The sequence below is a fragment of the Meles meles genome, chromosome 8, assembly GCF_922984935.1.
Source record: "Meles meles chromosome 8, mMelMel3.1 paternal haplotype, whole genome shotgun sequence".
Lineage (NCBI taxonomy): Eukaryota > Metazoa > Chordata > Mammalia > Carnivora > Mustelidae > Meles > Meles meles.
This window is the reverse complement of record NC_060073.1, coordinates 95365685-95382021: the sequence shown is the minus strand read 5'-3', so window position 1 is coordinate 95382021 and position 16337 is coordinate 95365685. Positions and strand designations below refer to the sequence as shown.

General features: G+C 48.1%; 1 protein-coding gene across 1 annotated transcript in view; it reads right to left on the bottom strand.

Annotated features, from left to right (window-relative positions):
- KCNJ1 (potassium inwardly rectifying channel subfamily J member 1) overlaps window positions 1-15834 on the bottom strand; it is a 30123-nt gene extending 14289 nt beyond the window's left edge. Inside the window, exons 1-2 of the mRNA XM_046016415.1 lie at window positions 15629-15834; window positions 2871-3021 (exon numbers count right to left, since the gene is read on the bottom strand). The gene's annotated coding sequence lies outside the window, so the exon portion shown is untranslated. The remainder of the gene's footprint in view (window positions 1-2870; window positions 3022-15628) is intronic.
- Between the last annotated feature and the right edge of the window lie 503 nt (window positions 15835-16337).

Below are 16337 nucleotides of genomic sequence, written 5' to 3'. Positions count from 1 at the left end.
CACAGACCAGGGGATTTGCTGGAGAGCCCGTGTTCCTGTTGAATCTACGGCTCTGCCCCAGGGAGCTTCCGAGGGTCAATGATTACCAGCTTTGGCTTGATTCTGCTTAGCCATCAGAGCTGCATTAATGGGGCGTCACGTCACCCACACTCCCATGTCCAAGTACTTTCTGGGAAAGCCCTGGAGGCAGAGAGAAGCAGAGCCAGCAGCCTCAGTGACCCGTCATGCCATGCCATAGAGCCGCCCTTGGCCCATGCTGAATTCCCCTCCTCACGGCCCTTGTTGCCAGGCCGAGCCCACCCCACGCACCCTCTCGGGATGGGCACCGCTGCAGATACTTCCCACCCGACTCCTCACAAGCCTGACGAGCTGCTCCAGCCGTAGTCTCAAACCGCTCTTGACCAATCCTCACACCTGCCGCTGAAATGAGGAAGGGACAGGAAAGGGGGGACATTTCCCAGACCCAAGGGCCCTGCCAGCAGGACCTGCTTTCTGAGAGGAGGCCCGTGGAGCACACAGCAGCCCTGCTGACGCACTTTCTCTCATTCCTGCCATTTCTTTTTACTCAATGGTGTGTGTCACGACCTGGTAAGGTGCAGTGGAACTCCACCGCACTTCCCCTTCTCGGCCCTTCTAGCCTCATCGACCTGAATCAAAAGAAGCTTCCCTGTCTCAAAAACGGTCATTTAATCTCTCTGAGCTGCAGTTTTTCCTAAAATCGTTGACGATAATGCCCATTTTATCATTGTGGGGATTACGTGGAAAATACACAGTGTCCACAAAGACTGGCACACAAATGTTGATACCAGCATTATTCACAGGCGCCAGAAAGTGGAGACGACCCAAAGGCCCATCAGCTCATGAGTCAGCAAGCAAGACAGGGCACGGTGGTATAATGAAATATTGCTCAGCCCTAAAAAAGGTATGAGGTACTACAACACGGAAGAGTCTTGGAAGTGTTCTGCAGTGTAGAAGGAGCCAGACACAGCATTATTCCACCTCTACAAACGTCTACACTAGGCAAGTCTGCAGAGAGAGCAAGTTAGACCGGTAGCTTCTGGAGGGAGGGGAGAGGAAAAGGGGCAATGCCCGCCAGTAGCTATGGTGGTTCTTTGTGCAATGATGACCTGGTTCTGACATTGTGCGGTGATGGTCACACAACTTTGTGAAAGTGTGAAGCAACCACAGTTGTAAACTTTAAGTGGGGTACTGTATGGTTGGTAATTATACTATAGTATACAGAAGAAATACACGTGTAAGGGGCCTATCGCCCAGTAGGGACTCAACAAAGCACTGCGCTAGGCGTTTCTTCGGCCCTGGGCTGCATGGGGCACCTCCTTCCTTCAGCCAGTGGCCGCTGAGACTCTGGAGCACCACCGTCTTGGTCTCAAGAGCCCGGAGGTACAGAGAGATTCTTCTGCTTGTCCTCACTCCCAAATAGAAAGTCTACCAGAATTTGGAGAGATGTCTCTTCTCCCCACACCTGTGGGTGAAATTCTTCTTTCCCATCCTGCCCAGGTGGTGATCGGTGGAGAGGCTGAGGCAGAATGTGGGTGCCTCCCATCCCTACACCTTCCCCTGGGCTCCACAGAACTGAGAACTGCCCTTGGTATGACCCTGGCCTGGCAGTTCCAGGGTGAAGGGCCATTTCGGCCCTGCCCACTCGCCCCCTCACACCTCCTAGGCCTGGAGGTCAGGCCAAAGTCATGTGCTTGGGACCCAGGTCTGCAGTTCTCCAAAGCAGGCAGGTCCATGACTTGCAGGCTCTCTTATGGGATGCCCGGAAGCGATCTTTTTTTTTTTTTTAATATTTTATTTATTTGACAGACAGAAATCACAAGTAGGCAGAGAGGCAGGCAGAGAGAGAGGAGGAAGCAGGCTCCCTGTGGAGCAGAAAACCCGATGCCGGGCTTGATCCCAGGACCTTGGGATCATGACCTGACCTGAGCCGAAGGCAGAGTCTTTAACCCACTGAGCCACCCAGGCGCCCCGTCCAAAAGTGATCTTGACCTCACTCTGTGACACCACGGCCCAGCCCCCATGTAGGGCCCCGCCCCCATGTAGCACCCCTCCCCCACGCTCACATGTTCCTCATCGCTTGTTTATCCTCTCATGCTCCCCTGGGAGCTCAATTTCATTCTCTCCCTCTCTCTCCTCCTCTCAGTATGTGTCTTATTTTCATTTTTCCTAGCATCTTGTTCCTTACCCACGGACCTTGTTTTATTCCTAGAGCCAGTAAGGGTAATAACCCGAGTTTTACTTACACCGACCTCTGTGGAGACTCAGCTCTCACTACCTCACAGACAAGCCGGAATCCCATGGGACCCGTTAAAGCCCCTCCTTGCTCCCACATCACTCCCATATCATTCCTTCCCTCTGCCCCACACACACCAAAGAGAGAGACTAAATCATGTGGAGCATGATTGGATTATTGGTTTGTGGGGGGAGGTGGTCTTTGGTGCTTCTGTGGTTGTCTGCTGAGGGGACAGCTGTGGGGAGCCCACATTTAGGATCTTAACAGGAAACCACAGAAAACCACCTACTGTGCATTCCTGGAGGCTGGTCCCTCCCCACCCCCCCTTTTTTTTTTAGAGATTTCCTTGCATGCTTCCTTTCTCCTATCAAGATCAAGAAAGAATGTATCAGGCTACCCTGTCCCTACGTTCAGCTGTCTGCCTTAAAAAAAAAAAAAAAATCCTCACCTGGATTAATATAGATCATAGGGACCTGCGTGATTATACAGACTCAGGACCAAAGCTGATCTTATCAAGTATCATAAATAAATGATGATTTGGGTGGAAGAAACTGAAGCATAGCCCCTGCCCTGTTAGGAGCACTCATTCCTAGGAAAGGAAAGGAGTTCCGTCTACCTGGAGAGTGAGAGCAGGCGCCCTGGAGTCTCCGTCCTGGCCACACGTGGTCCTGGGTCAGCCCGAATTCCAGCTCCGTGGAGGACTGGTCCGGGATGGAGCACCTGCCTGCGCTTTTACGCAGCTGGTTTCCCAATGTAATCGATTAAGCCTGGAAAACAAAAAAGAAAGAAAAGTCACAATAAAGATCCCAGAGCTCATCATGAGTTATGTTTGCCTTTTTATTTTCCTTTCCTTATCTCTCTGTTTCTCTTCTTGATGTGCCTGTTTTGCTGCTCAGCCAGACCTGACTGGTGTGCCCTCCTGCCAACGCCGCCGTTTTCTGGTTCTTGTCCATCCACATACCTGCCATACTGCCAGTAACTGTCTCCTTTTTCGGTGATGGGTTTTCCCAACATCATTTTAGTCCTGCCATGATCCATCTTGCTAAGGCTGGCCTGAGCTGTGCTGGTCAAGATGGAGAAGACGGGATGGAGGGAAAACCAGGAGCAATGGCAAGGAATTGACCTCAGGGCTTGGCACTGACTGAAATGCTGGGCCCCTGGCACCCAGGAGGGGTGTGAGGTCCAAGCTTGGGGCAACATGGAGACCGAGAACATCATTGCAAAAGGCCGGTCGGTAGGGTTGGCAGAGCAAGGATGGGGTTCGACAGATGTCCTGAAGGTATCGAGGAGGTGGGCCAGAAGGTGAGGAAACCTAGGCTTGGACTCTAGCCTAGGTTTTTTTTTTAAGATTTTATTTATTTATTTGACAGACAGAGATCAGAAGTAGGCAGAGAGGCAGGCAGAGAGAGAGAGAGGAGGAAACAGGCTCCCTGCTGAGCAGAGAGTCCGATGCGGGGCTCCATCCCAGGACCCTGAGATCATGACCTGAGTCGAAGGCAGAGGCTTAACGCACTGAGCCACCCAGGTGCCCCTGGACTCTACTTTTTCTACTAGTCAACAGAGTATGTTAATCCGGTTCTCTGAACCCGAGTGTTCGCCCTAAAAAATGGAACTAGGAACACTTGTTTCACAATGCTGAGGTAGGAATCCGTGTAAGAACACCCAGCAGAGAGTCCCTCACATTAAAAACTCAATAATGTCAGGTTAGAGGTTGGAGGAGGAGGCCTGATGAAGAGGCAGCCAAAGGTTGAGTCGGTTTGGGGGGAATAATTTGAATCCCCATGTCTATATCAGAGCAGGCTAGCTCAAGGACCAGCAGGGCCTCCGTGAACTGCACAGGAAATGCTGGGGAGGTCATGTAGTCTTGCCTGGAGGAGATACCAGGCCTGGGTAGGATCCTTCAGCCTCCCTTACCTCTGTCCCCTCTGGCTCACCAAGAAGACTCTCCCACCAGAACCTCTAGGAAGGGGAAATAGCTTTAGACTGCTTTAAAGGGGACCGCTGAGGCCTATCTTTGCAGAACTGAGGCCCAGAGGGAGAAGATTTTGTCTATTTGGCTGCTAGAGGAAAGTTAACAAAGGGAAGAAAAGCGTGAGGACAAGAAGGAAAAAAAAAAAAAAAAAAAAGATTGCCCATACATGGATGAAATTCGATTAGCCCGTGAAGATGCAATTGTGCCAAACCAATTGAATTTCCTCAGAGGTTAGCCGGACCAGACTTCCAGATCCAGAGGCAGCTGGAGCCCAGGCCTTGGTGATGGCACCTTTCTCTAAAAGCTCTTAGCAGGGGTTGAGGACCTGTCACCATTGGACTTGGGGGGGAAGGGAGGTGCACTTCCTCTGTGGAAGACCCAGGTGACCCGTCTGGGTATGATCATCTTGGGTTGAAAATGCTCCAAAAAAATGTTTTTATCACCCTCCTCCTTTTCTTCTTAGCCCCTAATACACCTGTGTTCTAACTGATTTTGTTTAACTGGGGCCTTCCTCGGCTCCATCAATGGTACCCCCATCCACTACTTCAACCAAAACCCTGATTCAGTCTTGACTCTTTCTTTCTCTCATCCCCACCTCAGCAAGATTCATCCTCAGGTCTCGTCTGCTCTTTCGACAGACCGTATCCAGAACCTATCTGTCCTCTTCACTCCATCCCCTTTGCTGCCACCTTTGTCCAAATGACATGTAAGTTCATGAGTGGGCTATAGGTTCCCTCTGCTCGTTCTCCCTCCTGCCCATGGTGCACTGCCCAAATCAGATTATGTTGCTGTCCTGCTGAAGCCTCTGTTGGCTTCCTCAAGGCCCCACATGACCTGAGCTCTGCCCTCCTTCCCAGCCCCACCTAGTATCACAGTCTTTCCACCAAGTCTGCTGTTCCAACTTGCAATGCTACCTCCTGCCTTCCTCTTTCAGCCTGCTGTTCCCTCCTTGGGGAATGTCTTGTTCTGGGTCTTCCCATGTCCAGCTCCTTCCCATCCCTTGACACTCAGCTACACCACCCTCCAGCAACAAGGCCCCTCAGCATCTAATCTAAGAGGGCGCCCCCTGCCTCACCAACCTGCCACTCCATTCTGTTTTAGCTTCTTCCCACCTCTTATCACTACAGGTGTCATCTTCTTTGCTGGCTTCTTTATTATGTGTTGACCTCCTGTCTGTCTCGCCTTTGCTAGAACACGCTCTCCCACAGAGTGGCCCACCTCACTGTCCTCTGCATCCATAGTGGGGACTCGACAAATATTTCTTGAATGAATGAAAGTCCATGTCCTCCCCTGGCTGAAAGGACAATGTGGGTGGACCCATGGGGCTGTGCACATGAGAGAGAGAAAGAGAAAGGAGAGATTTTTCTCCAAATTACAACTGAACACATTTTTTATTTACACACCTAACTACTGACCAAAGAAACATCCAGTGAGGATATGAAAATGACATGTGGTGACTTCAGAAATGCCAATGTCAATCAGTGGCAAGGATGATCGTGTATATTCAGAAGCAACGTGTGCATTTGGGGGCATTATTTTCCTCATTTCACAGTTAAGCTTAGATTTTCTACAGTGCATAGTGGCACATATAGCTCATGTGTTTCAAACCCAGTGTGGTCCTTGGAAATGTGGAGAAGAAATGCACGTGTTTTTGAGAACTCATTTACATGCTCAGAAAACCACCCGTTTTTAACATAGATTAAAACTTGGTCTTGGGTTAACGTTTTTATGAGTGCAAAAGCAGCTGAAGCAAAAGCTTGGAGAAGCTGAAGATGTAGCTGAAATGGAGAGAGCAGGAGCACAGTGCAGGGGAGCAGTGAGGTGCTGGGCTGGCCCCCACTGGGTGCACAAAGGTAGCTGGAAGTGAGGAGACTGTGTGCATTACTGGCCAAGCACAAGCGTCCAGAGAAAAGCCCCAGGCCTCCACGGGGTGTGCAATCCAAGGCTGAGCCTTGAAAGGAAAGATACAGAGAAGAGCCATTACATAAGTCAACCACACACCACCATACTTTACTGACAATTAGCCACTGTTAGAATGGCACACGTTTCTGTGGCTATAGCTAGTGTTTGTTGAATGGATGGAGTGATGAATGAATGAAAACAGGAAGGGGTTGTATCTTTCAATATTATGTAAAGATGAAAGGAGGGGTGCCTGGGCTCCATTGGTTAAGTGGCCAACTCAATCTCAGCTCAGCTCTTGATTTCAGGGTCATGAGTTCAAGCCCTGTGATGGGCTCCATGCTGGGTCTGGAACTTCCTTATAAAACAAAACAAAAGGATGAATAAAAGTAACTGGCAATTAATGAAGGCTCCGTGACGTTTTCTTGAATCTAGTTTAGTACGGGGTAGTTTTTCCTCTAACCCATGGATCAACAATAGCTAACACTTAGGGACCTTACTACCATCCAGGCGCTCTCCATGCGTAAACTCAACAGTTCCAACTCCTCGATGACATACACAGCATCATTGCTATTCCAAGTGTGTGGAGGGGAAAACCAAAGATCAGAGAAGCCAAGTTATTAATCCAAGTTCACAGAGCTAGAAAGTTAGAATTCAGCCTACCATGGTTTCAGCTGCTCTATGTGTCCCTTGGGTTTAATTACTGGAAGAAACTTATTAAAATGCATCTCTTCAATGTGACTTTCTTTGGCACAGACGGAAGGCTGGCTGTGTATTCTCTATGTATCTTCATACCAGCTGGGCAGATAGCCTTTCATATATGGTTGGAGGCACACTGCAGAGTTTGATTTTACTGTGCAGGACTGAGGTTAGAAGGTTGAAATTACTGCAGGGAAAAGGGAATGGCACTTGCCGAATATCTACCATGAGCCAGAAACTGGTTTTGCAGAAATTATTTCATTTAATCCTCAAAGTGACCCCATGAAGTAGATATCATTATCTCTATTTTACAAGGGAGGAGGGGAGGCATAGAAGGTTAGATTGCTCATAGGAGGCAGAGCTGGAATGAGGACCCCAGCCTTCTAGATCCTTCTACCATAAGTCCCATAAGATTTGGCCCATATGATGCATGAATTCTGATGTCCATGGTAGGAAAGGAAAACCAAAGGGAAGGAAAGGCCCCTCCAATTGTTTCCTTTCTTTCTATCCTTCTTGTTTGCTCTTCCTTTTCTTGTTGTTCCTTGTCCCTCTGTTAATAAATACTTATTCAGAGTCTACCACATGCCGGGCTCTGTGTGAGGCACCTGGGATGTAATATGAACAAGACTGATATTCAGAGAGGTAGAGAGAGATGGACAGATAATAAAAAGGAACCAAATAATCATGGTAATTATAGAACATGCTAAGGGTTAAGAAAGCCACAGTAATTGGGGGTGACATTGACGAGTATCAGTAATCAGGGGGACATGGGACACCAAAACTGGGGGTTAACAATGCCAAGATGAGAGAGGAAAGGTCTCACGGGGCCAAGGGCAAGCTCAAAATCAGCCTCCTCACAAACCCATCCGGGCCAGCCAGGCTCCCTCGCTCCCAACCAGCACCTGCCCAGGGCACTGCTCAGTGAGTTCTGGAATTTCAGGCAGACTTAGAAAATCTGGAGAGCTCTGAAAGGATCTGCCTCCAACCTACAATAGACACAAATCAAGCTTCAGTTCTTCCATCTGTCAAATAATAGTAACAGGAATAGCTATCTCCCGGGGTCACCATACAGATAAAATGATGCCGTGTTTGGGAAAATTCAGATGGATGAGTGACAGACTATATAAAAGTGAGTTTGAACTTAGCCAGCGGGAGCTCAGTTAGACATAAGGAAGAATGTTTGACTGAAAGGATGACATGATGTTGTAGCTGTTTTCCAATGAAGAGTCTTGCCTATGTTGACAATTTAAAATAGAAGCAGTAACTGTCTGCCTCAGATAAAAGCCGGATACTTCACAGGTGCAGCAGGGTGGGGTGAGTACGTGGGGAAATGGGTGCCTTTTAAATGTGGATGTCACCTGCAGAAAGGGAAGCCTCTCTGCTCTCCATTTGTCAGAGATTCCAGAAGATTCTCTCTTAAGAAAAGTGGCGGTATCACCAGTTGGAACATAGGGCCCGCATCATCCTGACTGGGAGGCCTAGGGACGCTGCAGGACTGGAGGTTCTCACAGCAGGACCAAGAGCTGGCAGGATGCAAGGAGGGCAGAAGGGAGGAGACAGTCTGGAGCTGCTCCAGAAAGTGAGAGGCTCTGAAATCCAGGAATGATGCTGAGGAAGATCTACAGAGACCGGAGTGGGGGGACCCAGCTCTGCCCTGACCAACTCAGGTGACCAAGCCCCAAGGCAGTCATTTCCCTCCTGAACCATGGGGGCCACATTGCTGGCCGTGCCCAGAATTTTCTGAAAAGTAGAAACATGCCGTGCACAGTGGGATTACTTCTCCAGATCCCGGGGTCGGGAGAGTCAGCAGAGCAGAGGTAGAAACAGCCTCTCTCTGTTGGGAGCTGCCCCTCCTCTCTGTCCTCCGTCACGGTCACAGGCAGAGCCCCTTGTGGCCGGGCATCTGGTCTGTAGTCAATGATGACACATGCCTGGCTTTTTCCCCGTATCTGCATTTGGAAATGGGCCTTTCCGTGGTCTGGCTGTTGGAGTCCCCGGGGCCCCCCTGCTCACATGGCTATGCACGCAGACAGAACCATTGCAGGCCAGACTCCGTGATGATGAAGCGGTGAGCTGGGGTGGGGGGTTGGGATGGCACCACCGGAGGGGCTGGAGCCCTCAGAACAGAACCCCCAATATTCAGGAATGAGGAGACCAAAGCTTCAAGCAGCAGGGCCAAGAGGGGCAGGGCAGGGGAGATGGGGGGAAGCCTTGACCTCTTGGCTGACGGGGGTTTATGGCACCTCTGGGGTGTTTGGAGCCTCAGGCAGGAAGAAAGCTATAAGGCTCATTCATCCTGTGGACCCTGGCAGCCAGAAGAAAGGCTGGAACATGGGGAGGTAGCCAGAAGCAGCTGTCCCTAAGACACAATTACACTGTGCGTCATTAGAAAAACATATCTGTTCCTTGAAGCCACTAGACACAATGTCACTGGGGATTCGTGTCTGTGGTGCAGGAACATAAGACAAGAGTCAAGAGCTCATGCTAAGTCCCCTTCCAGGACACAGGAAGGGAAGAGACTTCCAAGAGCAACAAGACAGGCCCCACTTGTAGGCCAGCAGCCCTTGAACCACCTCCTAGACAGATGGACATGGGTTCCATGATTGCATAAGGACTCCAGGTCCCTCTGAGATCTCTTCCTGACTCTCAACACCTCTACAGCCCAAGCTTCTCCTTGGTATCTACCCAAACCCTGAGGCTGAGATTTGAACCCAAGGTCATCTTGTCTTCAGTAGGTAGGAGAAAACCAGCCCCTGCTTCTATTGGAAAGCAATTTTAGCCACCACCCTCGGCCAACCTTCTCAAATGAGGACCCATTTCCCATCTTCTACTTCACTGACACTCTAAGCAGAGTCCCTGGGAGGAATGGGGCCACTTTGTGCCCTGAGTGCTGGATCTCCCACTCATATTTCTCCAGGCGCCAGCCTGGACCCAGCATGCTTCCCTCGCCTCCCCTCCTTTCACTGCCACTAGGCATTTTAAGAAGCATCTTAGTCTGTAGAAATCCACCAGCCTGGAAACACCCAGCCAAAAGAACAGGTGTATAAAAAGCTGAATAAAATCCAAATCCTGTGCACATTTTTCTCCACTTCTCAGCTAGCCTCTTTCCTCAGTGGACTTCATCTTATCAGAGTCTTAACAGCAGTGAGGGTTAGCATTGGTTCGGGAAGGAAACCTTGACTCTCCCACACAAGGGATCTGGGCAAGGCCAAGGAGCACAGAGAGCCCCAGCCCCTGAGAGGATTCTCAGGCCTGGTCCAGGTGAGCATTCTTAGGTAGGACCTCTCAGGGCTTCTCTTCTCCCCATCTGAGGGGATGGAGGGCTGTGAGAGGAAACCAAGCACTCCATCTCACTCAGGCCACCCTAGAAACAGACTCAGGAAGAGAGCCCCATTAGTGAGAACGTGTCACACTCATGCCCGTCACTCACACCCATCCTTCCAGTGAGACCGAAATTTCGGCGGGGTAGGGATTGTGTCTTCACCCTTTAGAAAAGCCCAACACAGCTTGGACTTCCCCAGAGGCCTTCTGAGGTGACCTTCGGATCATTCCTGTGACTTATCTCTGAATCCAATTTGAGCTCTCTCTCCTGTATGCATAATTCATCAGCCGTCCAGATCCCTAACAACATCAGAATACCTTGATCCTTGAAATGGTCGAATGCGCCGTCCAGCACAAAGCTGGGATTACTCTTATCTCTCTGAACATAACATCACTGGACTTGAACTCCAAGGGACCAAATTTTGGGGAGTCTTTTCCTGGGAGAAGTTAGCAACAGTTATACATGGTTTCCAGATTCTGTCGAGCTCCTCAAGGACAAATGGCAGATCTGGATAGAGCCAGAAAGCTCCCAAGAATTTAATCGAAGGCAGTGAACCATGAGTCTTCCCCTAGGGGTGGTCACCTGAGAGAGCTTTGGTTGTTATAAGTGCAAAGACAGTATTAACCTGTTGCTTTCGCCTGCATTGTGTTGCATATTTAAATCTGCTCCCTGGGGATATGGCGCCACATTGATACACCCTGGTAAATACAGTTCCTGAATGCAAGCCAAGAAACACTGGTGTTTGTGCAATCCCAAGTGAGGGAGGGTGGTGGACCTGGGGAAATTCTAAATAAATGGAAATTTCTGGCTTGTATTTCATAGCATATTCAAGAAGAAACTTCCTTTAGAAGCATAAGGGGGTGACATGCGTCTAACTAGACTGCAAAATTTACAAGGCTTGATAACTACAGGATGTAAATACGTGCGCATGCCCACTGAGGCAGACTGTTGCATCCTGGGAACCGTTTTAGGAAAATAACAACAGGCTTCTTTGAGTGAGAAAGTTACTGACCCAAAACGACATTGAGGGGATTCAGGCTGGTGTTTTTCCTGGGGACTTTGAGCAAGTCCATTTGCTTCTCTAGACCTTAGTTTCTTCTTTTGCACAATGGGTGAGCTGGGCTTGATGAACCTTTAGAAGGATTATTTAAAGTTAATTCCAATGTTCTGTTTTTTTTAATGTGATGCTGCTGGGTTGAATCTTACATTAACAGCTCAAGTCCTTAATAAGCGTTTCCTGGAGCAACGACTTGGGGTCAAACACCTGTGGACTCTCAATAGTCTTGAAGTTGTCCAGTCTCTATTAGTTTTGCTTTTTTCTATTATTCCTCAAACAGAACCAGAGAGTTTCATGGATAAGGACCGTGCTCTCTATTTGCTCACAGATTCTGACAAAGAAACAGCAAGGACAGTGACACTTTCTCTGCACATTCTTCATAATAAGCTCGGCAAGCATGGCTGAAGATCATTCCATCTGGAGTCAAGAATGGACTCCTACAAACCCCTTGACCTTAAGGTTATTTTCTGATTGTTCTTGACTTTTCTAGGAGTCTACCTCCTATACGTCTCCATACTAATTTTTCCTTCATACTTTTCTTTTCTTTCCTTCCTTCCTTCCCCTTCCTCCCTCCCTTCCTTCCATCCTTCCTTCTTTCCTTCCTTCCTTCCCTCTCCTTTCTTCCTTTCTTCCTTTCTTTCTTTCTTTCTTTCAAAGGTGTTTGTTGGTTTGGTTCTATCCCATTTGGTTTCTCCAGTTTCCACACACTTCCTGATTGTTCATGAAGATTATGAACTACGTAGTCAAGTCAACCACTTTTTTGCTATCTAGAGCAGAGCTAATATTACTCATGAATCTTATAGATCCCAAAAGACAAAGCAGACTGGGGAGGTCTATGTCCTTTCCTCTTACGTTTTGGCTTAGGCTAACTTATCATAGTCTAGTACTTTCTTTTCTCAACCTGTAAAATTGGAATAACTTTACTAGCCAGGAGATGAAGGTAAACAGCCCCTTTGGGCTTTCCCTTAATCCCCTTATCAAGCTGACCATCTCTTCCCCCTCTGAAAATGTCCAAGTGGTGTGGGGAGAAGAGAAGGTATTGAACAGAAGTCTTTAAAACCAATTACTACATTCAACTATCCTCAATTAATTATTAGGCAAACTTAGGTTTCTGAGCCAATAAATTTATTCCATAGTGACTTAAACCAGCAATACACGTATATTCTGACATAGTCTTCTCCTTGGGTCTAATGAAAACTAAGCTGGAATCTCTTTGAGTCCCTTTCAGGACCCAAGGACTTATTTCAGCTCTAGGGAGAAAGTTCTAGAGTTAAAGTGGCGAGCCTAAAGTAGATCAGGACTTAAACCACACAGTGCTGATTTTTCCAGATGCTACAAACCATGAGACCTCACTTAATATGTCAAGGCCTATCACCCACCTGCCAAGTGAAAGAAGAAGGGATATATGGTTGACACTGAGTCACAGCTCTGCCGTTTACTGCCTCTGTGACTTGGCTCTGGTTACTCAGCCATGAACTTTTCAGTGTACCTGTAGGGTGTCATGAGCACCAAGACGTTGACGCCTGGCCCTTGAGGCCATATTGGGCCTGAGATGAGAGTCTGGGCCTGAGGTAGCAGCCTGAAGCAGCAGCCTCTCCACTAAACCTAACATGTCTTACATGTCTTACAAACATCGTGTTCCATATGACCATGTTTGGAAACACTCAGGAGACATTCAGTTCCTTTCCCCTCTTCTCTGTCTTCTTTACCTCCTTGCAAAATGGGACTGAAAATAGCACTTGCTCTCAGGCATAATCCTTAGGAAAGACAATTTAGGATCTGATTCCTTTAAAGTGAGAATACATTTGGACAATTAATGGTAGGTACAAGGGCTTCCAACTTTCAGCAGTTCTGTCGTTATTTCTGATACTGTCCCAACTTCAAGTTTCCACAATAAGGAGTGACACATTTCCTGCATGACCTCCTAAAGGGCAACACTAGGGTTCAGCAGGGATCCAGGGAACTGAAGGCATGGGTACCCAGAGAGAAAAAGAGATGCAGGCTCAGTCTATTGAAAACTCTCCTTCTCCCCAGAGAGCCATGCATTTCAGTGGAGCAGAAAAGCAAATGACCGCTGGCACCTGCCCTACACAGTCACTGACTCCCCATAACATCGGGGGACCATTAGTTCATGTCTTTGCACCCAGGAGACCATAGTGGATGTGTGAAGGCAAATGTCCAAAAAAAATGCTCTTTTCCATCCTAAGTTTGGTCAACTGGACTTTGGGGAAAGTTCGCAAATGAGACCAGGTGACTCTCAGGTTCCTATTTCAGAGCTACATTTGGTCCTAGCAGCCAATCTGCCACTAGAGCTTGAGGGTTCTGCCTTGTAGGAATCTCTTAATGGTTTCCCTGGCACTGGTCTTACCCACTCTAATCCACCTTGCACTTGGCAAACAAAATGACCTTTCTGAAATATAAATATCATCTTATGTGGTCTCCCACTACCTTGGAAATACTGCCAGAGCTCCTTAGCACCCAACACAAGGTCCCTTCTCACATGCATTCTTTCTGCAGCTTCTCCTGGGTCATCTTTCCGCACCACTCGCTGGGCCAGCAGGTTCCTTCCTGCCTACCAAGGGAGTTGAGGATCATGTCTCCATGAGGACTTCTTCAGGCAAAGTAGATGTCCTTCCCATGAATACAGTGATCATGTCATGACTACATTGCTGTGTTGCAGTCCCCATTCATCATCCTATGTGTCCTGCTAGAGTGTGATCACCTGTTCCCATGTGTGTATCCTCTTAATATAAGTGCCATGAGAACTGGAGCTATACAGTGCTTTCCCAGGACCTAGCACAGTTCCTGCAACATCACAGGTACTCATTATAAGCTTGTTGGAAGGCAAATGAGGACAAAAACCTATATATATAATAGTAATAATATTAATGAGGACCATATTGAAAAGAAGAAAGGCAATAGTCTTCATTAGCATCTCAAACGGTAAAAGCAAGAGAGGTTTGGATTAAACTCGGGGTCAAACTGCTGAGACAGATAAGCAACCCAATGAAAACTTTGACAAGGAGGAATTAGGAAGCACTGAATCCACAGAAGTCACGGGGCAGGTATAAGGCGAAGCACAGGAGTCATAGCTGAATCTTTGGAAAATCACTGAGCTGTGAAAAGGTCCAGGGTAGATTTGTAACCTAGCATAGAAAAAATGAATTGCTGAGAACAGGAAAGTGACATGCATGAGAAATTCCAAGTTTGGGCTCTGCAGAGCAAAGCATTCTTGGCAATTACAGTATCTTATATATTAAACTTTTTTAAAAATCAGAGAAAACCAAATGCCACCAAACCTCCAAGAACCGTTCACAAGGAGTCCACTCACTGTGCCTCCTGCAGGTTCAGCCCTGCCCCTAAACTGACTTGGAATGCTTCCTTACACAGAAGAAAATCCTTCTTCATGTCTTGAAGTATTCTTTTTAAAGGTTTTTTTCAGTTGGCTCACACCTTCTCAGATACCCCTACCTCACTCTGCTTTGAAAAACTGAAGCTGACTGAGTTAACACTGTCCCAAGACAGCGCAAAGCAAGACAAGGGAAGCCACGCCCGTGATTGAAGGGATCCTGCTGGGAGACCTGGATAAGGTCTTGTCTAAAATGGCCCCATTACCACAATCACCATGTTTTGCTCTATTTTGCACACCCAACTAATGAAAAAGAAATTATTTCCCCAAAGCTTGCCTATGGCAAAGGACACACTTTTTCTGAGCAACTCTGCCTAGAATCTATGTGCCAGAGATGTTGGGAGAAGGGGGCTCTATGCCTATCCACTCTCGGGCTCACAGAATGCAGAGCATCAGGGAAATGGTTGCCACCCACTGCCACAGAGCATTTGTCGCAGCAGAAATTTAGGGAACTGAGCAAACGCTGAGAAATCCAAATGCATTCACTCATAATCAGGCAATGTTTCATCAAAGAAAGAAGAGGCTTCTGGGGGAAGGTAAGCAAAATGTCTCACCAACACAATTCACCCAGATAAGCCTTGCGCCTTTTCCATAATAGACCTTATTAGCATTTTATCCTCTGCCTTCATGATGGAGAAGCTCTGAGGGAGGGCTGCTATTTTGCAAGGCCCTGAAGCCATGGAAAGGATGCTGTCAGGGACAGAATCCCTGCACATATCTCTGCTACCAAGAAGAGAAAACCATGGAACCAGGCATGGTGGGACCCGAGGCTTCTGCTGTGCTCCAGCTCTGGGCTGAGAAATGACCAAGGGATGGTGGGAAGAAGGTCACAATTTGTAATCCACGTGTAATCATACTATAGAGAACATCAAGGAGCAAGTTAAAAACACACTTCGAATCCCCCAGGAGTGGTGGACAGTCTGTCTAGACTTGAGGTATGGGAAAGAGGGCTAAATTTCCCCCCAAATTAACTTATTTTTTCTACAAAGAGACCAGGTGGCCTTTCTCCCCCTTACCTCATGGATTGCCAGAGTAAGTGTAGAGAAGGAAACTCGGTTTGTTTGTCCCCAAGAAAGCAGTCGGACCGTTGATGTGGGCAAGACCTTGCCCCTCCGGTCTAAGAGTTTGGGTAGCCCGGGTGAGGGTGCTGAGGTCCTGTTGGTTTGTATGAGTCTGTGGGTCAGTTCAGACCAGCTGCCAACTCATTGGTATGCAACAGCTCTCAAAGAACATAGTTTACTTTAGAACTGGATACAACAAGAGTAGGCGTGGCAGTGGAATGAGCTAGATACACCAGAGGTGTTGAGCTGCCGGGGCTAATTAAGAAGGATTTGTTTATGGAACCATAGCTTGGAACCAGAAAGCCAGTTTTCCCAACCTAACAGTGTCCCAAGCCAAACGCATGAGGTTGCACTCACGTCCACATAGGATACCTGCCCCCCGGGTGTGGGCATCAGGGGTCCTCAAGGTGCCCCTCCAAAGTTTTCCTGCTTGTGACTCACTCAGTGACCACAAAAGCTCAGGCTGCCCTGACCTTCTCTTGACCATTCATGCGTCTCCTTGGTCCCAACACATAGTAGAGCTTTGCAGCAGGGACTTTACAGAACAGACTGGGAGAAACCCCCAGCACTTCCAACTGTGTCTCTTGGGGGCAAATTCCTGGATCCTCACCCTCTGAGGTCGGTGGTGGGGAGTGAGATAATGTATATGATGCACTTGGCATTG